The sequence below is a fragment of the Taudactylus pleione genome, unplaced genomic scaffold, assembly GCF_031769625.1.
Source record: "Taudactylus pleione unplaced genomic scaffold, aTauple2 ptg000571l, whole genome shotgun sequence".
Classification (NCBI taxonomy): domain Eukaryota; kingdom Metazoa; phylum Chordata; class Amphibia; order Anura; family Myobatrachidae; genus Taudactylus; species Taudactylus pleione.
This window is the reverse complement of record NW_028284973.1, coordinates 3,894,637-3,921,875: the sequence shown is the minus strand read 5'-3', so window position 1 is coordinate 3,921,875 and position 27,239 is coordinate 3,894,637.

Below are 27,239 nucleotides of genomic sequence, written 5' to 3'. Positions count from 1 at the left end.
CTGTTATTGGTGGCAGGATCTCCAGAGCTCCTGTTACGCCACTTGGACCTGACCATTGCACTGCTGCAACGGCACGGCTGGCTAATCAACTGGCAGAAGTCCACTCTAATCCCGTCTCGGAGGATTCTGCATCTTGGAGCCTTATTGGACTCGGGACAGCAAAGGATCTTCGTGACGGAGGACAAGATCTCTGCTTTACAGTCAAGGGTGCGCAGTTGCCTGCACAGCCGCCGGGTGTCCTTACACTCGGCGATGAGGTTACTGGGCTCCATGGTGTCGGTGTTCGACATGGTGGAATACGCCCAGTTTCACTCCAGACCTCTGCAGCACCTGATCCTGTCCAAGTGGAACGGGCTGACTCAGTCTCTGAAGTCCCAGACGATTGTGCTCACCCAGGAGGTTCGCCTGTCCCTTACGTGGTGGTTACAGACGACCCACCTCAACAAGGGACGTCCGTTCTGGGTTCCAAATTGGGTCCTGTTGACAACGGACGCCAGTCTTCGGGGCTGGGGAGCAGTTTCGGGTCCACACTTGTTCCAGGGCAGGTGGACGCCGACAGAAGCGGAGCTTCCAATAAATATCTTGGAACTCCGTGCGGTCTTCAATGCTCTCCAGCAGGCACAGCGGTTTCTCCAGGGTCGCCCGGTGCAGGTCCAGTCGGACAACGCTACCACCGTGGCCTACATAAACAGGCAAGGAGGAACTCGCAGTCGGGCGGCTCTCGTAGAGGTCTCTCGGATCCTGGTTTGGGCGGAGCGCAATCTTCCGGCCATATCAGCGGTCTTCATCCCGGGAGTGCTCAATTGGGAGGCGGACTTTCTAAGTCGCCAGGACGTTCATCCGGGGGAATGGTCCCTGCACCCGGACGTTTTTCAACTACTGGTGGACAGGTGGGGTCTTCCAGAAATCGACCTCATGGCGTCCCGGCACAACAACAAGTTGCCGGTGTACGGGTCTCGCACAAGAGACGAAGGGGCGTCTCTGGTGGATGCTCTGTCCGTCCGGTGGACGTTCCGGTTCGCATACCTGTTCCCTCCGGTCTCCCTTCTTCCACGGGTAATCCGGAAATTCAAACAGGAAGGAGGGACGCTCCTGTTGATAGCTCCCGCGTGGCCCAGACGGCACTGGTTCTCAGACCTTCAGGGTCTGTCCGTGGACAGTCCTCTGCGGTTGCCGCTACGACCGGACCTTCTGTCTCAGGGTCCTTGCCTTCACCCGGACCTGACTCGGCTGTCTTTGACGGCGTGGCTGTTGAGACGGCCATGCTGAGGTCCCGGGGGTTTTCCAGCTCTGTGGTGCGTACCATGTTACGAGCTCGGAAACCGTCTTCCGCGAGGATATACCATCGCGTGTGGCATACGTTCTTCCAGTGGTGTCGACCGAGAGGTTATGCACCGCGGGAGTTTCGTCTGTCTCGGATTCTCGCCTTCCTGCAAGCGGGACTAGATCATGGGCTTCGCCTTGCTTCTTTGAAGGTACAGGTTTCGGCCCTATCTGTCTGGTTTCACCGTAGGATTGCTACAATCCCGGATGTGCGCACCTTTATGCAGGGTGTTCTCCGCATTCAGCCGCCCTTTGTTCCACCTGTGGCGCCTTGGGATTTGGCTGTGGTCCTGAGGGCTCTCCAAGGACCGCCGTTTGAACCACTGGGCTCAGTGGATCTTAAATGGCTAACAGCTAAGACTGTTTTCCTTCTGGCCATTGCTTCGGCCAGACGTGTTTCTGAGTTAGGGGCTCTTTCTTGTAGACCCCCTTTCTTGTTTTTTTATGGGAACAGGGCAGTACTCCGCACTCGGCCCGAGTTTCTTCCCAAAGTTGTTTCCCAGTTTCATGTTAACGAGGAAATAGTTGTTCCGGCCTTTAACTCACCGGGTCTTTCCGTGGGTGAGGCCTCTTTGGATGTTGTGCGGGCCTTAAGGACTTATGTTGACCGTACTTCTTCGTTTAGGAAGTCGGACGCTTTGTTTGTCCTCTATGGCTTCCGTAAAAAGGGTTGGCCTGCTTCAAAGCAAACTTTGGCAGCCTTGATCCGTATGGCTATTTCTGAAGCTTATCTTCATGAAGGCCTACCGGTCCCTCCTTCTCTGAAGGCTCATTCCACTAGGTCTGTGGGTCCTTCGTGGGCAGCTCGACGTGGTGCCTCGGCAGTTCAGATCTGCAAGGCTGCTACGTGGTCTTCTGTCCATACCTTCGTGAGGTACTACAGGTTTGACACCTTCGCCTCTCAGGATGCTTCCTTCGGGCGGCGGATTCTCCTTTCTGCACAGGAGCGTCCCCACCCTTAAAGGATACTGCTTTGGGACATCCCCAAGGTATCCTGTGGATACCCTATGGACCCTGAAGTAGAAAATATGAGATATGGTAAGAACTTACCCTTGTTATCTCTATTTCTACGAAGTCCATAGGGTTCCACAGGACTCCCGCCCTGTCGCACCTGTGCTGCAGATGGGCTTTGCTCTGGTCACCGGTTTTCCGTCTCCCTCTGGTGAGAATGTGATTCTTGTATGTGTCCAGATCTTTGTTCTCTCTCTTCCTTCTCCTCCTCCGGCCTATGGCTTGGTAACTAACTGAGGTGCCTTGGCCCGGGGGCGGGGTATAGGAGGGGGACCTAGTGCATCCTGGGAGGCTGAAAGCTTAACTCTTTGGTGCCCTGCGACTGACGTCACACCTATACCCCAAGGTATCCTGTGGAACCCTATGGACTTCGTAGAAATAGAGATAACAAGGGTAAGTTCTTACCATATCTCATATTTTACATATAAGTTTATGTGGTACTTTTTTCCCTGTGGTGAGGATATGCACAGTGGATCTCATTCAGACCTGCTCGCAAGCTGGTCGATGTTGGGCTGCGCATGCGCAAGCCCCAGAGCGAGAGAGAAATTGATGAGTCCATCACCTGCTATGGGGCTACCCTGTCAGAAGACGATCGTGCGATCCCTGACCAGTGGGCTGCAGGAGGCCCCGTTTTCTCACTACACTTGAGCAGCGAAGGGGCCCGTAGGTAGAAGTAAAATGGTTGCGGGTGAGATCACTTCTTTCTTATCGCCGGGACAGGCTTTTATTGTGACCCCGTGGATTCAAATTGATACATTATAGCGCATTAAGATTCCTTATTGCTGCAATATGGATTCTTAATATTAGAGGGCACACCACATGTTACAATATATATAACCCTGGGGGTTGTACACTGGAAGGAGCAGAATCATTCAGCAGCACAGAGTATTTCAGGAGATGAGTGATGAATTCGTGAGGGTCAGGCTACATGTGATTGTGATGGGGAAGGATCATGTTGTGAGGAATGGAGTTATCAGTAGACTGAGATTCATCCCGCAGCGCCAGTTCTGCTTACCAAAAGTGGCCCACTGGGCGCTCGCATTCCACATACATGGCATACATCACTGTGTTGTCTTCATTTTGGGAGAACCTGGAACAGCTGTGTGTGAGGCATGTTGATGCAATAGAAGCTGGAGAGAGGGAACTAGCCGGGGTTTCGGGACTTCTTCAAGTGCTCCCTTCTGCTCCACAAGAGGTTTCTGTCCTCCCTGAGCTCGCTGTAGGACACCTGCGTTACGGTTTGACAAGTGTACCGCAGGGTCCTGAGCAGCACATAATGGTGGATTCAGGCACTGAGGCCTATTCATCATCGATAAATAGCCCGGTAACCATGTGGTAACGCTAGTTTCTGCATATTTTATGCCCAGTGGTCCCCAATGGACTTGCCACTTTGCTTGCGAGAACAAGATCTTCAGATGGCGCTTGTTCTCGGATCCCTGCTCCTTCCTATGAGGAGTTTCGGGGATGCGAAGAGGGATCCCTCCGCCGCCTTCTCACTATCTACCCGGCAGCTTTGTGCATCTGTGACCTGGGGGCATGCATGTGTAGCCGTGCCGAGGGTGAGGAGGTAAGAAATGCAGCTACTTCTTTACGGAGCAGCTGTCCCTGCACCAGAGCAATGATGAATTGCTCCGGTGCAAAGTTTTCCCCGCTGCGAGCTGGATACTTCAGTATCCCTTGCAGCAAGATTATTACTTAATAATCGGGGGCCATTCGGCCTCCGATGATGAATAGGCCCCTCTGTGTAAAACCCATTGTTAATAGTTGGCTTTATTGCGGAAGGGTGAAGCGGGCAGTGACTTAATTCAGGCTGCTGTCTGGCCGTCACTATAGCAGGTACTGATGAAAGTTGGCTGTCATCTTCCTGGACGGGGAATTTTTCTAGCTTCTTCCTTTCACAATTTGAAATTCAATTTAACTGATGACTAAAAAGTCATGACCGGCCGAAGCTTCCTAAAAGCACATTAATCCGCAGCACTCGTATACTTCACACTTTCATACATTTCCGTGTTCATTTTAGTGGCCGTTAAGTGCTACCTCTCACAGAGTCCAAATCATTAGGAAAGCAAGATATACAGATGTCTGATTTTAAATTAAAGGCGACCTGTCACCCACACACAGCGGAAGCAGACATTGTAAACCTGAATAAAAATCAACTCGAACAGTGGTAAAAAAATTTTTTTTTAACTGTGTCAGCGATATAATATAATTCAAAAACTTTCTGGATAAAGGACATAGCAGAATGAAGAAACCAGCTGTCCTACACTTATGTATTAATAAAAGTACAATGTATTCATAAAAAAATAAAAAAACACACAATACAAGCTTGAATCTGCAACAATGTTACATTTTTAAAACTTCAGAAAAGTAAGTAAATACTGTAGCAGCACTGGAAAAAATCATGTGGCACATACTGTATGTGAAGCAGGTGATACATAGCAAGTCCAATAGCTGTTAAGGGGCCTATCCATTAGCAGATCTTTCTGTAAGATGAAATACAAAAGATTTATCCCTTGAAAATTCCTGGGGCATGCGCGCAGCATCCATTCAGCTAGTCCGGCGGCGGTGGTGGGGGTGCCCAACCTCCTGATTTGACCACCCGTGTGCCACTTCGGCCCATGGGTGGAACAGAGTAACAATATTGTCCCGCTGAAATCGGGATGTTGGGTGGAACACCCCTAGAACCGGCCCTGCTGAGTCATACGCTAATGCGACTATCAGCCGATCTAAGTCGTAAATCTGTGTATCTGAAAGTACAAGCCTATCCCACCCACGGGTCTAGCGTCGGCAGATGAAGCCGTCATCATTAGTATCGGCACATTAATCAGCTCCCATGCTAAGTGCCAGAGATCAGTCCGAAACAGGTGTCCCTTATACGTACTCCCATCAGAAATAATCAGTACGTATGTCTCGATACCCACCACCCAGTTTCCACCCAGAAATGCCTATTTTACGCTGGTCTCCGTTCGCCGTTCGGACACATCATGTGGCGCATTCGCATACCGTGTTTTGCAATTCAGATGTATGTACTGTTGGCTTGAACATGGGAGATGCGCCCATTTTTTATGGATGCATCCATAAATTAGGCCCATTATGTAGTTTGTGCTGTATTTTAATGAATGCGTTGATATAGCAATTGTGTATTTTTTATCCAGAACTTTGGATTATACTGTATCGCGGGTACTTTTGCAGTGCTGTTCCAGCTGTTTTTTTTTTTTTATTTGATGACTTGCATGTCCTTTATTGAACAGCAGCAGATAAAATTGAAAGTGTCAGCATTTCTATAATTAATATTCTTTTTCGTTTTTTTTTGCTCTCTATTTTTGAAAACCAAACCAATTTGAAAACCACAAGATCGCACTAATTCAGAGTGAAACAATCGGCAGCATGGTTCTCGTAGTGGTTATCATTGCTGCCTGAGGTTGTGAGTTCATTTTCTGAGCACGACACAATTTGTGTAGAGATTGTAAGTCCTCCCTTCCCATGTTTGCATAGGTTTCCTCCAGGTACTCGGAGGAACACTCCAAATATATACTGTTACAGTAGGTTAATTGGCTTCTGATAAAAAATTCACATTAGTGCGTATGTCCAAGTGATAGGGAATATAGGGCCTGATTCAGTAAGGATCGCTATTGCGATCGCAATAGTGATTATGCATGCAAATTACGCAACAGTCTCACTGCAAAGATATGCTAATGATTGCAATCTCAATGTCGTTGCAGTTAACATAAGGACGCCCACCTTACCATACACACATCCGTAATACTTAGCAAGACTGCGAAACCATCGGTAACATCGAGCACAATCGCAGCCTCACGCACACTTGCACAAGGTCTTACCTTAATCAGGAATTGCCATCCTCATAGCGCGCAGTGAAAGCCCAAGCTGCGTATGGCATCACAGTGGTTAATTTATGCACAACCCTGTAACGGCGTTCCAACGCACTGGCATGCTTGAGTTTCGCCGACTCCCCCATCACCACCCCCAAACAGTACTTCCTGTCAGTCACTCTGCAAAGGGTCAGCGTAGTCACTGCAATCTCAGGGCCTGATTCAGAGCCAGACGCTATTTGCGCTCGCTCGGTCAGAAAAAGGGGCCGGCTATTTAAATTGAGCGCTCGCTCTTTGCGGTCTGTTGATGCCTCTATGTCTGAGCGAACGAAACATGCGCTCGCTATTTTGTAAAGACGCCCCCTGGCCGCTCGCATCCTACATCATCTCCGCTATTTATTTGATTAATCGAGTACATCGAAAGGCGTCTGAACTGCTCGCAGTGCTTGTGGTTGGATTTTCCTACCGCAATCATGCGAACAGTTCAGGCTAAGAAACAACCAAGTGACGTGGTCGATGACGCTGCTTTGTTAATTATGCACTCCCATTAAACGCCCGTTTTGACCGTTTGGCACGCCTGCGTTCGGATCTCCACTCCCCGTTTTCAAGCACCTTCCCCTGTTACCACCCACAAACGCCTCCTCCTGTCACTCAAATTAGCAGGCCCTCGCTATTTTGCGAGCGCTCAATTTCCAACCGCACTGACTGGTTGGCGCATGCGCATTATGACCCATACGCATGCGCAGTTGTGCGAACATCGCTCGGAGCGAACGAGCGGCCGCTTACGAGCGGCTCTGAATCAGGCCCTCAGTCCCATTCGTAGTGAATTCTTCGCGCATGCTAATTGCGATGCATGCGCATGCTCAGAACACAACAATCGTCCAATTGCGTGCGTAATTGCAGTTGCGATCGCTACTGAATCAGGCCCATAGATTGCAAGCTCAACTCCACTCGGCCAGGGATTGTGTAAATTTAGTGGTGCTACTGTTTTAAATACACAATAGCAATAAATAATATTGTCTATAATAAATAGATACGTGCTGATCCAGAAATCCCAATCCACCCGAATTTCGTGTTTCCGGATAGATCCGAGTCGCGGTTGTGATCTTCTGAATTTGGATTTTAAATCCAAAATGTCGGGGTTTGGATTGCAAAAATGAAATGATTTCAGCTGTTTTTAAAACTTTTTATAATTTTATTTTTTTTTAAACCAGATCCAAAACTAAAACCAAAACACTTGAGGGCAGATTTACAAAACAAGAACCAAAACACGAAGCTGAATCCATATCCAAAACCAATTGGGGGGCGTGGTAATAACAAGATATTGGGGGTGGAGCATGGGGCGTGACCGCACGGTCGCTGCCTTGTGGCCCTGCCCCTCTTCACAATGCCAAGATTAACGACATTGTGAAGCAGGGGGCAGGACCATGATGATACGATTTATTATTATTATTATTACCAGTTATTTCTATAGCGCACACATATTCCGCAGCGCTTTACAGAGAATATTCGGCCATTCACATCTGTCCCTGCCCCAGTGGAGTTTACAATCTATATTCCCTACCGCATGCTCACACACATACACACTAGGGTAATTTTGTTAGGAGCCAATTAACCTACAAGTATATTTTTGGAGTGTGGGAGGAAACCGGAGTACCCGGGGGAAACTCACGCAAGCACAGGGAGAATATACAAACTCCACACAGTTAGGGCCGTAGTGGGTATCGAACCAACGATAAAGTGCGAATCGTGTCATGCCCCCCCCCCACCCGCTGCGGGGGCTGTGTATGTGGATGCGGGGGGATGCAAGGGGATGGCGGCTGGCCGGGAGATCTGCCTGCTTTTCCGGATGTCCGGTAGCACCACCCGATTTTCGGAAGCCTCCTGACCGTCCTGTGAGAGTAGGCATGTATGGATTAGGCTGCATTCTTACTGATGCTGGTTCTACTCAGTATATGCCTGTCTGCAATGCGTGCAGGTAAGGAGTTAATGTTAGGGTTAGGAACACTGGGCCTGATTCAGACCCGCTCGCAGGCGCTTGAGTGCTCGCAAGCGGGTCGATTGTGGGCTCTGCGCACGCACAGCGGCCGCACTGCGCGTGCGCAAGCCACGGAGCGAGAGAGAAATTCTCTCGCTCCGTGGCTCACTACAAAAGGGGCGGCTGTCGATGTTGATCGACAGCTCGCCCATTTATAGGCGTGGCGGGGGGGTGGCTTCACAAACGGAGGCATTCCCAAGCGAACGCCTGCCATTTGTGGGTGGCCCCACTGACATTACCAGTGATGTCAGTGGGAGAGCTTCCGGCTCTGTTAGAACCAGAAGCTCTCTGGGGCTTGCGGCCATGAGACCCTACCACAAGGGTCTCGTCGCAAGCCCCGACGGTCGCGATGGTCTTGACCATCGCGACCATCATTCTGGCCGAATGCAATAGCTGTGGGTGGTCACCCACAGCTAAGCGAGCGGCCAGGAGGCCGCACACACAACAATAAAAATGCCCTGATTCAGAGCGAGCGCTCTTTCAGAGCGTCCGTCTCTGAATCAGGCCCTCTGTCGCAAGCCTTGAACAGGGGTGCAAAGCATTGCAGCGGAGTGAAGTCTCCCAACTGACCTTCCCCCTGCTGGTTTTCAATCACAGATATAAAGTAGAATCCTAGGCTGACAACCAGTGGGCGTCTCCCTCCTTGCGCATTCGGACGCACGGATTTATACCAGGGAAGTGCTTTGCAGCAGCTTTACAACAAATCAGCAGACTAGGAATCAGCCCCAGCGTCTCTGCCAATCAGGGGTTCTTAGAGAATAGATTTTAATTATTTTCCGTAACAATTTTCGATAATTAGAGATTAAAACTACAGTAACAATAAGAAGAGTATATTTATGCAGCACTGCACATACAGTCTATTATTAGTAAGGTGCAGACACTTTATGCCATAGTTTGCTGATTTATGTGTGACTGTAATGAGCGTGTTTCATCATTCCTGACTTATCACAGTTTTACATTTTCTTTTGAATTCATCCCTTATCTGCTCGTATATATAGGGCCTGATTCAGGGGCAGACACGGCTGCGTCTTTATGCTAAGTTGTGGGGACCTCATCAATAAAATTGCCACGACCTCAAGCAGCGATGACTATGCCCTTTACCTTTTCTCCGGACTGACCAGCAAAGTTGCAGCATAGTACATCATGTCCGCGGCACTGCTGGGAACCGGCTCCCGTCAGCATAGTGGAAATGATCTAATACACTGCCAGGGGCAAACGCAGGATTTTAAGTTGGAGGATATATGATATATAGGTAGAGATATAGGACCTCATTCAGACCCGGTCGCAAGTGCTGAACGCTCGCAACCGGGTCGATGTTTATCCCCTGAGCACGCGCAGCGGCCGCACTGCGCGTGCGCAAGCCCCGGAGCGAGAGAGATACTCTCTTGCTCCGGAGCTCACTACAAAAGGGCCAGTTGTCGATGTTGATCGACAGCTCGGCCTATTTTGTAGGCGGGGCGGGGGGGTGGTTTCACAAACGGAGGCGTTCCTTAAGGAACGCCTGCCGTTTTGTGGGCGGCCGCACTGACAGCAGTGATGTCAGTGAGGAGCTTCCTGCTCGATCAGAGCAGGAAGCTCCCTGGGGCTTGCTGTTGCCGAGACCCTACCTTAGGGTCTCGTCGCAAGCCCCGAAGGTCGCGATGGTCTTGACCATCGCGACCATCAACCTGATCGGTCGCTAAAGCTGTGGGTGGTAACCCACAGCTTAGCTAGCGACCTGGAGGCCGCACTTAAAAAAAGAAGCGGCCGCCCTCATTCAGAACGAGCGCTCGCTTCTTGCGAGCGCCTCTGAATAAGGGACATTGGGCCTGATACAGAGCCGCTCGTAAGCGGCCGCTCGTTCGCTCTGAGCGATGTTCGCACAACTGCGCATGCATATGGGTTGTAATGCGCATGCGCCAACCAGTCATTGCGGTCGGAAATCGAGTGCTAGCAAAATAGCGAGTGCCTGCTAATTTGAGTGACAGGATGAGGCGTTTGTGGGTGGTAACAGGGGAAGGTGCTTGAAAACGGGGAGTGGAGATCCAAACGCAGGCGTGCCAAACGGTCAAAATGGGCGTTTTAAGGGTGTGCATAATTAACAAAGCAGCGTCATCGACCACGTCACTTGGTTGCCTTTTAGCCTGAACTGCTCGCATGATTGCGGTAGGAAAATGCTACCACAAGAATAGCGAGCAGATCATACGCCTTTCGATGTACTCGATTAATCTAATAAATAGCGGAGATGACGTATGATGCGAGCGGCCAGGGGGCATCTTTACAAAATAGCGAGCCCATGTTTCGTTCGCTCGTTCAGACATAGAGGCGTCAACAGACCGCAAAGAGCGAGCGCTCTATTTAAATATCCGGCCCCTTTTTCAGAACGAGCGAGCGCAAATAGCGTCCGGCTCTGAATCAGGCTCATAGAGCTGTAGATATATAGAAAGAGAGATGAGAGAGGGAGAGGGGAAGAATGACAGTGTAACTATAAATTTTGCTCCCCTCTGCCAAAAAAGTTTCTGATGCCCCTCAACCCCGCCCAAAAAACCAAACAAACCCAAGGACGACGTTTTTCTGCACGCGCCTCTAGCATGCGCACTCCCAAAAAAGGTGTGTGGTTTTGTGATACAGTAATGTCCCTTACACATTATGCCACACTAAGTGGCCCCATACAACACATTATGCCACACCGTAATGCCCTTGTAACAAATTATGCCACACCGTAATGCCCCGTAACACATTATGCCACACAGTAATGCCCCTTACACGTTATGCCGCACAATAATGCCCCCTATAACACAATGCCACACAGTAATGCCCTATATAACACATTATGCCACACTAATACCCATAATAGCACATTGTACCACACAGTAATGCCATTACATCTCACCCTGAAATATCTACCTCACCAACCCTCCTCTCCGCTCCTGCCAGTCTGTCACCTCAGCTCAAGACAGGGTGCACAGTTTCTATGTCCCTGTAGAACCATATTATTGGGAACATAGCTTATAACCTATAAACTGCGTGTATCAAGTTAGTGTCCCTTATGCAGTGCCCCCTGTAGTAGTGCTCTGTAGTTGTGCCTATTATGCAGTGCTTCCTGAAGTAGTGCCCCTTATGCAATGCCCCCTTAAAGTAGTGCCCCCCCAGTACTTATCTGTTCATGCTGGGCATCACAGACTCCAATCGGCCTCCATCTGGGCTGTCGCTGCTGCACTAAGTGGATCTAACTTGATCCAGCAGGCGCAGTCATGCACGCTCCTCACAACGCGCGATACCACGGGGGTTATTGTTATGCCACTGTGACAGAGAGAGGGAGGGAGGAGGGGACAGAGGGAGAGAGGGAATGAGATAGAGGGAGAAAGTAAGGGAGAGAAGGAGGAAGGGACAGGGAGGAAGAGAGGAGGTAGAAAAGGCTAGAGAGAGAGGGGGGAAAGAGAGGGAGGGTGGGGGAGGGAGAGGGGGGAGAGAAAGAGGGAGGGAGAGGAAGGGGGAGAGAGGGAGGGAGAGCACACACAGCACAGTACCTGTTACAGATGCAGCAGCATCTTTCTGATGGGGCAGGCACTTCACTGCATTAGGCCCCGCCCTCTACCCAAACACCTGCGAATCACTGCGTTATGTCAGTGAGGGGCGGGGCTTCGGTCACGGTCGGGTCCATCAGTGAGCGCGCTGTGTGAGTGATGCTGCTGGGAGCCGACCAGGGAGAGTCCAGAGTGACCAGGTTCCAGCCAATATTTGCAGCAGTGTGGGAGCCCCTGGCCGACCACCCTGTCCGCTCCACCTATAATTCAGCCCTGCCCCCATATGTAGCGCCTTGCGGCTCTGCAAATCCGTCTCGCATCAGCGCACCATTGAAACTTGCGCCAGCCCTACGGCAGGTGCAATTTCTCCGTCTGAACACGGCGTCCTGTGCCAGCGCTACTGCGTCTTTAGGTACAGCAGCTCTCAGCGACACGCCCGCGTCTGGCTAGTTGCCCGCCTGTTCCCTCCCAGGAATGCCCACTGAAATCCACGGCTCTTGCGTCCAAATTCGATCTGCGTCTCCCTGCGGTAACCATCGGGATGCATGCGCAATGCGACTCGGACACATGCACAGCACTTATAGCTCTGGCCAACTGCGCGCATATCGCCATTGTGTGCAGTTAGCGTCCATCTTTGATTCAGGCCCGTGATATAATTTTCCTAGCATTCAGTGTAGCTGCCAAGTTCTCCCATTTCTCAGCTTTACCGGAACTTTCAAATAATTATTACTGATGTGATATTTCTAATATAACATTTGTACTGGCAGAGATCCACTTTTACTAACACGACGGAGAAATGTAATCGCCTGCCAAACTAGCGCCATGCCGGCTATTTGTAACTTGGTGCCACTTGGTGAAAATCACCAGAATTACGGCAGGATGAAATATGTCCAGGCGCAGTTCGCTGTACCGATTATTCTAATGTCAAACATACACATGGTCAGGTGTAATAGGGTGCGACATGGATGTCCCCACGCTCTGACCATTCGAAGCCTTAGGGACAAGTTAAACATTGTTCAGTTATTTTTTTTGCCATGTCAGGACGCAGACGCTACTTGCATGGAATAAGACCTTCCCATGTGATATGAGGGGATGCAGTTAGGAGACCGGCGGCCGCGATGCCGCTGGTCTAAATCCTGACGAGGAAGCCCGACAAGGGATTTAAAATAGGTGTCGAAATACCGACGCCTATCTTAATCCCGACGCCGGAATCCAGAAGGACAGCAGCTCGAACGAGGTAAGTCCAGGGTGCCCTTAGCTGTTAGCCGCGGGGGAGGTGGGTTAGGTTTAGGTAGCATAGCAGGGTTAGCGTTAGGTTTTTTTGGGGAGAGGTTAGGGTAACACTGTGGGGGGGTTTAGGGTAACACTGGGGGGGGTTGGCACTAAGGGGGGAGGGTTAGGTTTAGGCACGAAGTGGAGAGACACAGGGGCCTATTCATCAACACTAAAATAAAGTTTTTAAGGACATTTTCCTTAAATAACGTTATTTTGGTATTCATGTAGCCACTTAGCACAGGAGATATCACAGATATCTCCTTGCTAAGTTCCCCTGCGTTAATTTCCACACTCCCCATACATTAGTATGGGGATGTGGAAATTGTGGTATTCATCAAATTCCGAAAATTATCAATTTTTGGAATTTGATGCAGTTACTATTCGCAACTGTGAGGTGGCGAATAGCAGGTGAAACTTACCTGTATCCGTGTGTGCAGGTCCCCCGACGAGTCCCTCCGGCGCTCTGCTCCGTCCTCAGGCTCCGGAAGCTGGTCAGACATGTGTGCTCCCCAGCAGAGCACCAGAAAGTTTAGACAAAAATTTTTTTTTTTTTTTTTTTCTTTCTAATCTGTCATGTGGTCTGCTGGGAAACCACATGACAGACCAGCAGGACGGAGCCGGAGGCTGCTGCGCGGACAGGTAAGTCGGGGAGGGTAAGTATACTTACCTGACCCCTGTCAGGATACCAACCATCGGGAAGCCGCTGTCGGTATTTTCACAGGAGGCATCCCGACAGCCGGAATTACATACCGATTCCGATATGAGTAAGTAATGAAAAAAAAAGGGACGTGTAGGGACGCGTATGGGTGTTTTCTACATAAAATACTTTTTCACTCGGTGTCCTTGTCCTATCTTTTTTATTTTTATTTTACAGGTGCCCTGGATGCCAGGGCATGCTTGCACCTGTGATTCTCCAAGTGCCAGTACGCCCTGGGAGTTATTAAACTTGTGCTTGACAGGATTTTCTGGGATATGTAGTACTCCAGTAAATTAAAATATTGTTTCTAATATTAAACAATATTTATAATCCCAGAGCCCAGAGGTGTTGGGAAGTGTCCTAGTGCTTTCCTAGGTCCCTCTAGGGAATGCAGCTGGAAATGGAAATGTTGCCTTTCCTCCTCCTGTTATTTCTAATAGACTGATGCTTTTTTACATTTTTAAATTAATTGTTTTTTTTTGGGGGGGGGAGCAGGCAATGTTTGTCCCCCCATTGTTTCTTTTTTTATTTCGAAATAAAACAATTGAAGAAATGCATTGCAGTGCCGGAGTTGTATGGGTTTATAATCCAATGCAAATGTCATTAACAGCAGTCTTATGGATAAGGGGCTCAGACAACGGAGATAATGGGAAATCAATCATACTTAGGGGCTTGTCACTGGAGTGATGCATTTGTGCTTAGTAATGTCAGCTAGAGGGATGTTTTTACTGATAATGATATTTCTTATACCAGGCTGTTATTACGGTGTCATTACTCTCACTCTTTGCTGTTCTTTTCCTACGTAGCCTTGTTTATTACCAGCACCTTTTCCATGCTATGTACAGTACACCAGCGCCCTCTCTGCCCAAACACTTAATGCACAAAACCCTCGTAGATATCCGCACAGTCCCTGTAGCAGTATATGCTGATACCCCACAACTACGGTATAGTGCAGTTATATAGCATTAGCTCATAACATATCTTGGAGAACATATAGACATACAACTAAGCCATGTAGACAAGCCTAGTCTCTGGATAATGACTGCTTTAGCCTAGTAGCCTAGAGATGTGCGCCGACCCTCGTGTTTTGGTTTTGGATCTCCCCTGGTTTTGGATCTGGATCGGTTTTGACAAAACCTCACCTCCGTAGTTTTTTTTTACGGTTTTGGTTTTGGATCTGGATTTTTTTCTTAAAAAATCATAAAAACAGCTGAAATCACATAAAATGGGCCTTTTTTGTTCCTACAGTACTATTAACCTCAATAACATTTATTTTCACAAGTTTCCAGTCAATTTTTACAACTTCACAGCTCACTATATTGTTTTCATCCAAGTTTAGGCCCACAATTGGCACCAAGCTAGCTGGCTGACTAAGCTAAGCGGAAGCAGTGGGTGGCACAAACACCTGGCAGTTCAACTTCCAACATGGCACATCAGGAAACAAATGTTTTTATTATTCAAGAGAGGCCTGAGGGAGTTGGAGTATGTATGTAGTTGAAAGCAGGGCAGGGACAGGAAGGGATGATTGGTAGTAAATTTAATTTCATTTTTTGATTCCGAAGAAAATTTATGAGGGAGAAGGGGATGGGAGGAGGCATTTACAAAAAAATATTTGACACATTCACATCAGTCCTTGCCCCAAAAGATTCCTTGAGGGCCATGCCTGCTGCTGTTGGGAGTGGATTTTCTCATCCCAGAAGGGGACCAGGAAGACTTCTAGTAGTGCATTCCACATGAAAAAGCATTCCCCAACCTGTACAGGGACATTAAAAAAACAGTTAGTTAGTGGCCTCCACTTAACCAGCACAAAGATATTAAGGGGTAAATGTAATTTACTTAAGGCAGGGGTGGGGAACCTTTTTTCTGCCGAGGGCCATTTTGATATATATAACATTATTTGCGGGCCCGGTGTAGGCCATGACCCCTCTGCGTGATATCACATGGGGGCGTGACCACAATCACCGGTGATTACAGCAATGCCCGAAGCATCCTCAGGAGCTGTTGGGAGCAGCAGTGTGACCATCTGAAGCGTCCTAAGGACCCTGTTCCAACCTCCGGGTCAGACCCGGAATTTTGGTATAAGAGCGTTATAAGTAGCTCTCGATGACCGAGGTTGGCTACCCTTGATTTAAGGCCTTACGTTGTGTCTCCCTTGAGAATCCTGCACCTACTTCTGCGGCTAGGAGTGGAGTTTCATCCCAGAAGGGGTCCAGGAAGAGTGCTTTCCAAAAACAATTGACTGTTAAATAATCCTTTGCAAAAAATGCATTTCCCAACCTGTACAGGGACATAAACAAAAACATAGTTAGTGGCCTTCAGTTCAAACTGCTGTTGCACCCACTGTCCACTTAACTGGAGCAGATATTGTTGACAAGCGGAACAGAGTAGCAAATGCAACATTTAAGATTTAAGGTTTAAATCTTACATTGTGTCTTGAGCACCATGCCTGCTGCTGGGAGTGGATTTTCATCCCAGAAGGGATGAAGACATTATTTTTTCTTCCCAATGGACACAGATCTGAAGAGATGTAAATAACTACTGACAGGAAAAAGAGCCAATTTGGAGGCCCTTACACAAAACTGCCTTTGCTTAACTTGAGCTGCCCACCTTCCAGTGTGTGCTCTCGACGCCTGTCATTTTACCTATGCTGGGAGATCGGTGCCCAGCATCCTGATCGAAGGGATGCCGGGCGCTGGGCGCGGACAGTCGTTTTAGGTTTAGGGCTCCCAGGGGGACTTAGGGTTAAGCACCCCCCGGGAGGTTAGGGTCAGGCTAGGGGAAGGGGGGGTTAGGGTTAGGCACCCCATGGGGAGGTTAGGGTTAGGCACCCCCCGGGGGACTTAGTTTTAGGTGACGGGGAAGGGTGGGTTAGGTTTAGGCACTTAGAGGGGGAATTAGGGTTAGGCACTTGGGAGGGAGGTTAGGGTTAGGCACCCCTAAGGGAGGGTTAGGGGGTAGAATAGGTTAGCTTATACTTACCTTCGGACATTCAGGATTTCCATCTGTGTCGGGCTGCCGCTGCTGGGATTTCAAACGCCAGCCGATTCCCCCGGGAACCTTGTCAGTGATCGGCCTGAGACTACTTCCCCAAAATGTGGAAAAGATGATGTGCATCAAACTGAACTACAAATTCTATGAGAAAGACCATTACCGTCAATTACGTGCAAAAATTACAGAGGCACTTGTAATGGTGGATTCCAGCGGGGACAAATTAATATTGTGTGAAGAAGATGATGTATACATCACCCCAGATTATACCATCACCCAAGCCTATATCGTCATCCCATCCTGTGTTGTATATAAAATAAATTACAGATGCGCTCCCTGTTAGATTGGGCATTCATTGTCCACTTTAGTGGATGTGAGCTCCATCTTAGTCCATATGACCACACCCCCTACACATCTTCTGACCTGGGCTACAGGAGGAGCAGTTGCACTCTGGAATACGGTTGCATGTAGTTGCCCCTCTGACTCACTGAAATTCATATAGAGGGGCCATGGGTAGGGAGTAGGGATACTATAATCAGAGAACGCAGTTTTAGCTGCCTTATTCCATTTTTTAAACAATATCCTCTATTTTCACTTTTGAAAATGTTTATGCAAATCTCAGCAGAGGCATTTGTGATGCCATGGCTAACGCGCACACACACAAAGAAAAAAACAACACATTCATTGATTGATTATTTTTGGGGGGGCACTTGGGAGGGAGAGCACCCGAACGAGGCACCAGCCTCTTGATAACCGACACAGGCAGCACCCCTGCGCAGCTACGTTGCTGGTGATAAGTGTGGTAAACGCGCACACACACACACAAAAAAAACACATAGATTGATTAATAATTTTTGGATGGGCACGTGGGAGGGAGAGCACCCGAACGAGGCACCAGCCTCTTGATAAACGACACAGGCAGCACCCCTGCGCAGCTACGTTGCTGGTGATCAGTGTGGTTAATGAGCACACACACACACAAAAAAACACATAGATTGATTGATTAATAATTTTTGGGGGGGCACGTGGGAGGGAGAGCACCCGAACGAGGCACCAGCCTCTTGATAAACGACACAGGCAGCATCCCTGACACACACACAAAAAAACATATTGATTGATTTATCTATTTTTTGGGGAGCACGTGGGAGGGAGAGCACCCGAACGAGGCACCAGCCATTTGATAAACGACACAGGCAGCACCCCTGCGCAGCTACTTTGCTGGTCATAGGCGTGGTTAATGCGCACACACACAAAAAAAAAACATTGATTGATTGATTGATTAATTAATTTTTAGGGGGCACTTGGGGGGGAGAGCACCCCTGAATGAGGCAGCAGCCCCTTGATAAACACAGGCAGCACCCCTGCGCAGCTCACACACAGAAAAATAATGTCTTTATTTTTTTCACACTGGGGGTGAAGAGCACCTCTGATGGACAGAGCACCCCCTGGACAACACACCAACACCCCTTATGGACTGCAGTGACACAGGAGCCACTGAAGCCCCCCTCTTCTGTCTACAGCACAGTTCCTAGTATAGAGATAGAGTAATACAGGCACAGCACAACAGCCAGCCCTAGTATGGAGTGGACAACAGCCAGCCAGCCCCTATGACAAATGTGACAACAGCCAGCCAGTCCCTATGCAGCAGCCAGCCCCTGACAAGTGACAACAGTAGCCAGCCCCTCAAACACAGTCAGCAACAGCACAGCACAGCCCCCTCCCTCCGTCCTCTTCACTCTCCACAGCGGGAATGAAAATGGTGGCGATCGCGGGACCTTTTATAAAATCCAAAACCCGCGAGAATCCGACAGCGGGATGATGTCATTTTGCCTCGTTTTGAGATCCGAGTCAGGCGGGAAAACCCGAGCCGACTCGGGTCTGGCTCGGATCACCTATGTTCGGGGTGGGTCCGGATCTCTGAAATCCCAACCCGCTCATCTCTTCTCATTAACTGCTTTGGGGCTCGTATACATTTGGATGTAAGTCAATTTTATGACACGCCTCTCAGATGTATTAGTACACGCCCACTTTAGCACCGCGCTCATAGATGTTGCTTTCACAATCTACCTGAAATGCTTTTTCAAAAGTAGGCAACTATGCAGTAAGGGCAGGGAGGCTGCTGTCAATGGATTTGACCCTGGCTGCGGGGCTAACAGCGCCCCCTGTGCAGCGCCCAGCGCTTCTGCAAATACTTTCTTTAAATTATTTTTTCCCTAAGGGTGCGTGGCTACGCCTCTCTCAATTAGCCCCCCCCTCTCCCCCCCGAAAAGTAATCTGGTCCAGCCAAGCTTTCCAGTGACCATGCCCCCCCAGCACCTGGGCGTGAACTGAAAGGTTTGGCTGCCCTGGATACAATACAAGACCAGTGAACTGCACGTCACCTTTCAGTTCACCACTGATCAATATTGCTATTCTTTTGAGTGACATTTCTATTTTTCTTCCTCTTAGTTTATTTCCCTTAGTTACTGTTCCTCCCATGCTATGGCTTCTTGCTCTTTCTAATATGAATAATTTATATTCTAGTAAAGATAATCATTATTTTTAATCATTGCTTAGATGCACTCTCTAAAGGTGCGATATAACAGCCGATCCGATGGATTGGAACGATATCGCTGCTATATCGTACCATGTGTGGGCATGATATCGGCCAGTGTGCGCTCCTGTGGGATCGTACATCGCTCCTCCAGATCTTTCTACAGGTTCAGTTGATCTGGAGATGCAATGTACAATCCCATGCAGCGCTATGCAGGTGGGGGAGGGGGGTGCCGGGATATCGGGCGGTCGGCCACCCGATCACTCCCTGTGTGGAGACTGCCCGATATGCCGGCCATCGGATCGCCTGTCGCAACGCAAGGTGCATATCGCACCATGTATGGGGGCCTTAAGAGAATATATCAAAGAGGTACAGTACTTGTTATTGTCTTCACATTCCGAGGTTTGGGTGTGCACTGCATACCTCCCAACTGTCCCGTTTTTCTGGGACTGTCATGCTGTCCCACCCATGGGCCGCAGTGTCCCACGGTGGGGAGGAAGTTGGGGGAAGCATACACCTTTGCTTTGCATAGTAGGGATGGCCATCGACCACCGATGATTCATAATCATCGATGGTTTATGGCCGATTACGAATGTTTTTCCCATCGATGGGGGAGAACCAGATGGTCTCCCCCCATCGATGGAAGAACATAACCAAATAGTTTTTTTTTCTTCAAAGTGCCGGCACATGGAGCATAGGGGGTCATTCAGACCCACTCGCGAGCGGCTGTCTGCTCGCAAGTGGGTCGATGGTCCCCACTGCGCATGCGCACGACGGAGGGAGCTCCGTCGTGCGCATGCGCGAGACCCGACGAGCGAAGGACTTTCCTTCGCTCGGAGTGTCTCACCAAAGGGGGCGTGCTGTCGATGGTGACTGACAGCACGCCCCTTTGGTGGGCGTGCCGGGGGCGTGCCTGCCAGACGGAGGTGTTCCCAAGGGAACGCCTACCGTCTGAAGCCGGCCCCACTGACATCACTAGTGATGTCAGTGGGAGTGATTTTGGCTCTTATAGAGCCAAAATCACTCCTGGCCTTGCGGTTGAAAAACCCAACCGCAGGCTTTTACTCGCAGTTCCGATGGTCGCGATGGTCAAGACCATCGCGACCATCATTTTGTAACGCTTGTATATGCTGTGGGTGGTGACCCCCAGCTATACGAGCGTCCAGGAGGACACTCCATATTAATGGAGGTGGGCACTGATTCAGAGCGAGCGCTCTGGTCAGAGCGTCCGGCTCTGAATCAGGGCCATAGTTCCACCCCCCGACACCTGCAAAGCCATGGCCCCGGTTCTGATTGTCCCACGGGCCAGTCAGTCATGGAACAGGGATGGCCATCGGTTGGTGAAGCCATCGCTGGTCATCCATTGCATAGTTGGTTACCATCGATGGCCACTTTCTACTTTGCCATTGATGGTAACCTCGATAGTAATCCTACCGATGGCCATTCATACTACATAGCACAGCAGTGGGTAAGCAGAAGGAGGACAGATGCCGTGTGCCCCCACAGTGATGTAAACGGGGGGGTGGCTCCACCCCGTTTCCCCAATGATCCAACCCTTTTCTGCTAAGCCCCTTTTCGGGCACGCACGCCTTACAAAAATAAAATGTCGGGAGCTATGCATACTGTATGTCAGTGGTTCTAAACCACCAGTGGGGAAAGTGTTATATTTACAACCATGTTTTGTCTTCTAAACAGATTTTAGAAATAAATTCAGTGCAGGGACTGTTTCTAGGCAAAGAAATAGAAGTAAATACATTTCTAGAAAAAGTTGATAAGTAAAAATTTGTCTCTGATATATATCGCCCCAACACTGACAGGAGACAGGTAGCATACTCCTGATATTAGCTCTCCTGTCAAAGAGAAAAAAGAAAATGTGCCCTTAAGTGTAATAAAACTAATATAGATTATGTGCCCTTTTCCTTTTTAAAAACAATAAGCTAGCGAAGAAGATTCTCTTAGGGTTTCTATACATTAAGGAGCGCCATGAATTCAATGTAACAAAGATACAGGTATATTATCTACAGTATATATATATAATATAGTGTGTGTGTTCAGCTAGGCTAAATACAAAAGCTATAGAGGATACCGGTTACTGCTCTTATCTCAGATGGTGATTTTGCACAGAGACAACTGTAAATAGTAATGTGGATGTTAATTATATATCACTGTAATCCAAAGGATCTTGGTTTTATCCCGGACCGGCTCCAGCTTATTAACACCGTAAAACAATAGCTATTCCAGAGTAGCATTATCTGTCCATAAAAACTTCAAAGCAGACCTGGGAGAGACACAAATCTCTGCAAGTATGATGCACACATTGACCACAGTAGCCTCTCATCCCCAGCGAATGCTCAAACCGGGATTTATTGACTAAAGTCCAATGAGCCGCTACTCTCTAATTATACCACAAAATATGACAGCAGCTCCTCTTGACTATATTTTCCAAACATGACGGCCGAGCAAAGCTTAAAAGGAACTTGGCACAAGGATCTACACTGGCTTTTAGTTATTACATAGCCCAGAGGTTCCTAAACGCAGTCCTCAGAGTCAAGGCACCCGAACAGTCCAGGTTTTAAGGATATTCATGCTTGACCACCGGTGACTTCATTGGTACCTCAGTCAATTTAATTTCACAACCTTTGCTCAACCATGGATATCTCTAAAACCTGAACTGTTGAACAGTTCAGGTTTTAGAGATATCCATGGTTGAGCACAGGTGCTGAAATCCCCGTGACCACTTTACTGATGAATGAGCTTCTGCGCATATGTAGAAGCTTCTGACCGCTACCCAATCGGAGCTGAGCTCTGATCATGGCATCGGCCGCCAGTGTGTCAGTCTAAACTGGCCCGGCGGAGGGGAGAAGGGACCGGCCCAGCGGGAACTTTCCTGGTAGTCCAATCCGCCCCTGGAACGGACATATGCAAAGATGCATACATTTGCATCTGCACATGCAGTGTACAGTATGCAGAAATACGCCATTCGCATCCATGAACAGAGATTAATGCGTCTAAGAATCAGCCCCATTGTATGGACCTCTTAGCTCTGGCAGGTGTCACTAACAGCAATGGTACTGTAGCATCTGGCAGCAGTTGAACCCAGGAGTAGAGAACATGGACGGCATTCATTCAGTAATATACAGTATAGTAATTCACGGACCATATTGTGTCGTTTGCTTAAAAAAAAGAAAAACACAACATTTCCCTTCAATTGCCAGTTTCTGCAAACTGCTCGTGTTGATCTGGTGCTTTGTAAAATGTGTGGGGAGAACGGTTGCTGTACCATTTGGCAGGCTGCTGTACAATAGAGGAACATCTGTCATAGTTGATGGGGAACATTCCACTTGTCAGAGTAATAGTGTATACAGAACAGCTACACCAGGCATCATCCCTATCAGATAATAACAGATATTAATGTTCTGCCATTTATAAAGGAAAGCTGCAACAACTCGGGGGTATATTTTATTAAGCTGCGGCTTTTCAAACCCGCCACTTGCCAGCGGTCCTGGCCGCAGGATTAAAAAGGCAATAATATCAAATGCAGAACACTCATAGTGATACTTTTATAATATTGGGGCCTATTCATCATGACATAATTATCACTAGCAATAATTATATTTTAAACTCGCCGCGATCGCCCCCTTCCTCTCCCCTATGGGGATTGTGGAAATTATTGAGGCACATTTGTAACCAGGAGATATCTGTATGATGAATTGGTCTGACACTTAAACTATACAAACGTAGGTAAAAATTTTATTTTTCACCTGCTTTTGTATACATTAAGTGATGATGACTAGACCCCATTGCCCTTTTAAAACCTGCAGTCAGAATTTATGGACAATTGTTACCTAATCAGAACAAAATAGTTTCTATTATATTACCTGCTGTTTAAATGACTGATGTCTGACTGTCAATTATTTATCATTGTCAGTTGTCAGGGAATTTCAAAACCAATATTTAATTTCAACTGAGACCTGATTCTGACACTTGACATTGTTACACGTCAATATCTATCTTACATCTAACAAATAATCATAATACAATCAAAAAATATAAATACATTAATGTGTGTGTTTCTGTGTGCATGTGTACCATAGGTATAATTATAACCAGGGGCGTAACTAGAACTGTTTGGGCCCCATAGCAACATTTTTAAGGGGCCCCCCTAACTTAGGTCTTACACAATGCCGATAGTAGATCCCCTAAAACATTAAATGCCCACTGTAATGGTGCCCCTTACGTAGTAGTAATTATACCCCATATAGTAATGCGCCTGGTAACAATGCCCCCTGATAATAATGCACCTAAAAGTAATGCCCCCTGTAGTAGTGCCCCCAGTAGAAATGCCTCCAGTAATGCTCCCTGTAATGCCCCTTGAAGTGCCCCCAGTAGTAAGGGCACCTGTAGTGCCCTCAGTTGTAATGACCCTGTAGTGCACTCATATGATGCCCCCAGGAGTAAGACCCCTGTAGTGCCCCCATATGATGCCCCCAGTAGTAAGGCCCCTGTAATGCCCCCATATGATGCCCCCAGTAGTAAGGCAGGCCCCTGTAATGCCCCCAGTAGTGCCCTCATATTATGCCCCCAGTAGTAAGGCAGGCCCCTGTAATGGCACCATGTAGTGCCCCCAGTAGTAAGGCAGGCCCCTGTAATGCCCCCTGTAGTGCCCCCAGTAGTAAGGCAGGCCCCTGCAATGCCCCATATTATGCCCCCAATAGTAAGCCCCCCCGCCGCACACCGACATACACACACAAAAAAAAAACAATACTTACCTTAAACCCCGCTCCAGTGCCTGCTGCTGTCCGTCCGTCCCCGGCGCCCGCTCCTTGGAACTATGGGAGTGACGTCATGACATCACTCCCATAGTACACCGCGGGACCTGGAAGCCGGAGCTCTCGGGAGTGAGCTCCGTCCTCCGGATGCCGCTGCTGCTAGCGCCAGGGGGGGATAGAGAAGAAGCCGGGCGCCCGCTGGTAACACAATCTCAGCGGGCACCCGGCAAATGGAGGGTGCAGGGGGTGCGATCGCTGGGCCAGCGAGCCCCTTAAGCCGCTGGGCCTCATAGCAACTGCACCCCCTGCACCCTCCATAGTTACGCCACTGATCATAACCGTGGTATCTGTATGTACTGTCTAAGGGGCCTATTCAGCATCAGTTAATTTTTACAAAAGCAGGTGAAAATGCACATTTTCAGCTGTAATTGTAAAAATTAAGTTATCGTGCCATTCATCAAGAAGGTAAAACAGATCACAGATATCTCCTGCTTACCTTCCGCTTGCGGAATGGCCAGCTGTCCCCATACACTAGTATCACAGGTATCTCCTGCTTACCTTCCTCTCCCGGAATGGCCCGCTGTCCACATACACTAGTATCACAGATATCTCCTACTTACCTTCCTCTCCCGGAATGGCCCGCTATCCCCATACACTAGTATCACAGATATCTCCTGCTTACCTTCCTCTCCTGGAATGGCCCGCTGTCCCCATACACTAGTATCACAGATATATCCTACTTATGTTCCTCTGGCGGAATGTCTCGCTGTCCCCATACACTAGTATCACAGATATCTTCTGCTTACCTTCCTCTTGTGGTATGGCGCTGCTGTGTTCTGGGCTGCACTGGGTGACTGCTCGTGGCTGCTAAAGCTGCAGCCGGAGTAGTCTCCTATGCCTGAGGGGGGAGCAATCACTCTGATCGCGTCCGCCCATTGGCTGTGTGCCGGGCTGAGGGGCACACAGTGCCCCCATCCCCAGCGTGCAGTGCTGAAATAATAATATTTTTTTAAAAAAAATTCTCTAAGGGGGCGTGGCCACGCCTCCCACAATTAGGCCACGCCCCCTGTCACCTTGGCCTGATTCAGCTTGGATTGCAGATGCTAATATGCACGCAATCAGCCAATTGTTGTGTTCTGCGTATGCGTACGCCCTGTAGTGCGTGAGCCGGTCACTGCAATCGTGACTGCGCAGAGTGATTGATAGGAGTGCCGTTTGTGGGTGGTGATGGGGGGGTCTGCCAAACGCAGCCGTGGCACTGCGTTCGCACACCGTTTCAGGGGCATGCATAAATTAGCCACTGCGAAGCCATATGAGTAAGGTCAGGGCTTGTGCAAGTGTGCGTATGTGTCCTACGGTACACGATTGTACCTATGGTTTTGTTATTCTACTAAACAATACCGATGTGCATATGGCAAAGTGGGCAACCTTAGGTGGTGCTGAGTGCATTGCGGTCGCAGTGGTTTGACTTGCTATCGTAGTTGAACCATGCGCGTACGTAGGAATGCAATCCGCAGTGAATCAGGCCCTCTATCGACAATCTTGTGTAAGTCAACTGTCTTGGGACTGACCCCGACTTCGGCCTTTCCTTCAAACTCTGCATAGAGGTCCTATAGCAATCTTGTCACTTCCATATGTCTGCAGGATCAAATCCTTTCTTAACATGGAGGCAATGGAGACCTTCATTCACTAACTGGTAATCTCATGACTAGATTATTGCAACCAACTCTTATTTGGCCTCCCTGACTCCCACTCTCTCCCCTCTAATCTGTCCTCAGTGCTGCTGTCCAGCTCATCCTCCTGTCCAACCAAAGTTCTGCTGGCTCCCCTCTCCACCAAGCCCTTCACTGCTTCCCCTTCCCCTTCAGAATCCAATTCAACTTTCTCACACTCACCTATAAAGCCCTCACCCAATCCACACCCCCTTCCATCTCCTACCTCATCTCCCTCCACGCTCCCGGCTGCCCAGTACTGTACATCTCTGTGCTCATCTCTCACCACAATGCCGGCTACCATCATCGCTCTGACACCTCTCCTACCTCTCCTCCCAACTAATTACTATTTATAGCCAAATAAGTGTAGCCAGCGTCGGGGTATTTAGTCTAAAAGGGCTGGGTGGTAGCAACACTACCCCTATAGTACGGACCCGCACCAGTCATTGGTAAACAGAATAACCCTTTTGAATACAGAGAATATTTTATATTTATGTTAATGTATATATAGATAACAGGATGTTATAGGAAATGTGTATATTTTGTACAGGGTGGTAAAAGTCATTGTTGGAGCACGAACACTCAGGGTAGAGGTTAGTGCCATAGGAAAGGAGCTGGTCATGTGATGACCAGAGGGATACAGGAAGTGACAGCGGCTGTTGGGTCAGTTGGTGGTTCCCCCCTCCAGAGCTGTACAACAGACTTACCAGCGTTGCGATGAGAGAAAAACCTAGCGGCAGTCAGTAGTCAGATAGTGACAGGCCAGTGTGGGGCTTTCTGGTATTTCTGGTACCTTCAACGGCAGCTGCCGAACTGCAGTCACTGGACTTTGTGGCGGAGGAGAAGTAAGAGGCTCCCAGCAGGCACTTGATGGTGGGGGCTTGCAGTTGTTAAGGTAGCCTAAGATCTCCAGGGGGCGTGGTTTCCAGGGCCGGCAGCCGCGTCAGAGAAGACTCCAGGCCGGGGGAGTGAATGAAGTAGACGGACGGCTGGCCAGACAGTTAAGTAAGCCGGTGAAGTGCAAGCCGCAGCAGTCAGTTTAATGTAGGAGCCGTAAGGCTGCATGGGACCTGGATAGGTATAGCACCCTTGCTTTACCAATTGAGGGTACCAACATATATAAACCACTTTGCTTATACAGAAGCCCAGTAAGCTTCGTTAATACAGAACAGAGGGATCAGCCAAAGGCCAGGACCATTAAAGAGAAGCAAGTTAACAACCCAGAATATATATAGATATAGGGGAAGTTCTAATTTGTCTCAGCTAGGATAGTGATAGTGACTTATACTTCAAACAGTATTGTTGCCCACTCTCTTTGAGCATTTATATACCACCTATTGCCAACATATATAAACTGATACAGTATATATATATATGTATTCAGCTATCGCTGAGGAGCAATAATAGTGAAAGAGAAAGTGGAGCAGAAGTACACCAGCGGAAAGTAGGGTGAGTTAAGGTTCCTAATGAGATAAGACTATCTGATGCAGCTGAATATAACTTGTTACAGAGTCACTTATTCAGTCTACAGAGGATTCAAGGCTGCAACATTGTAAC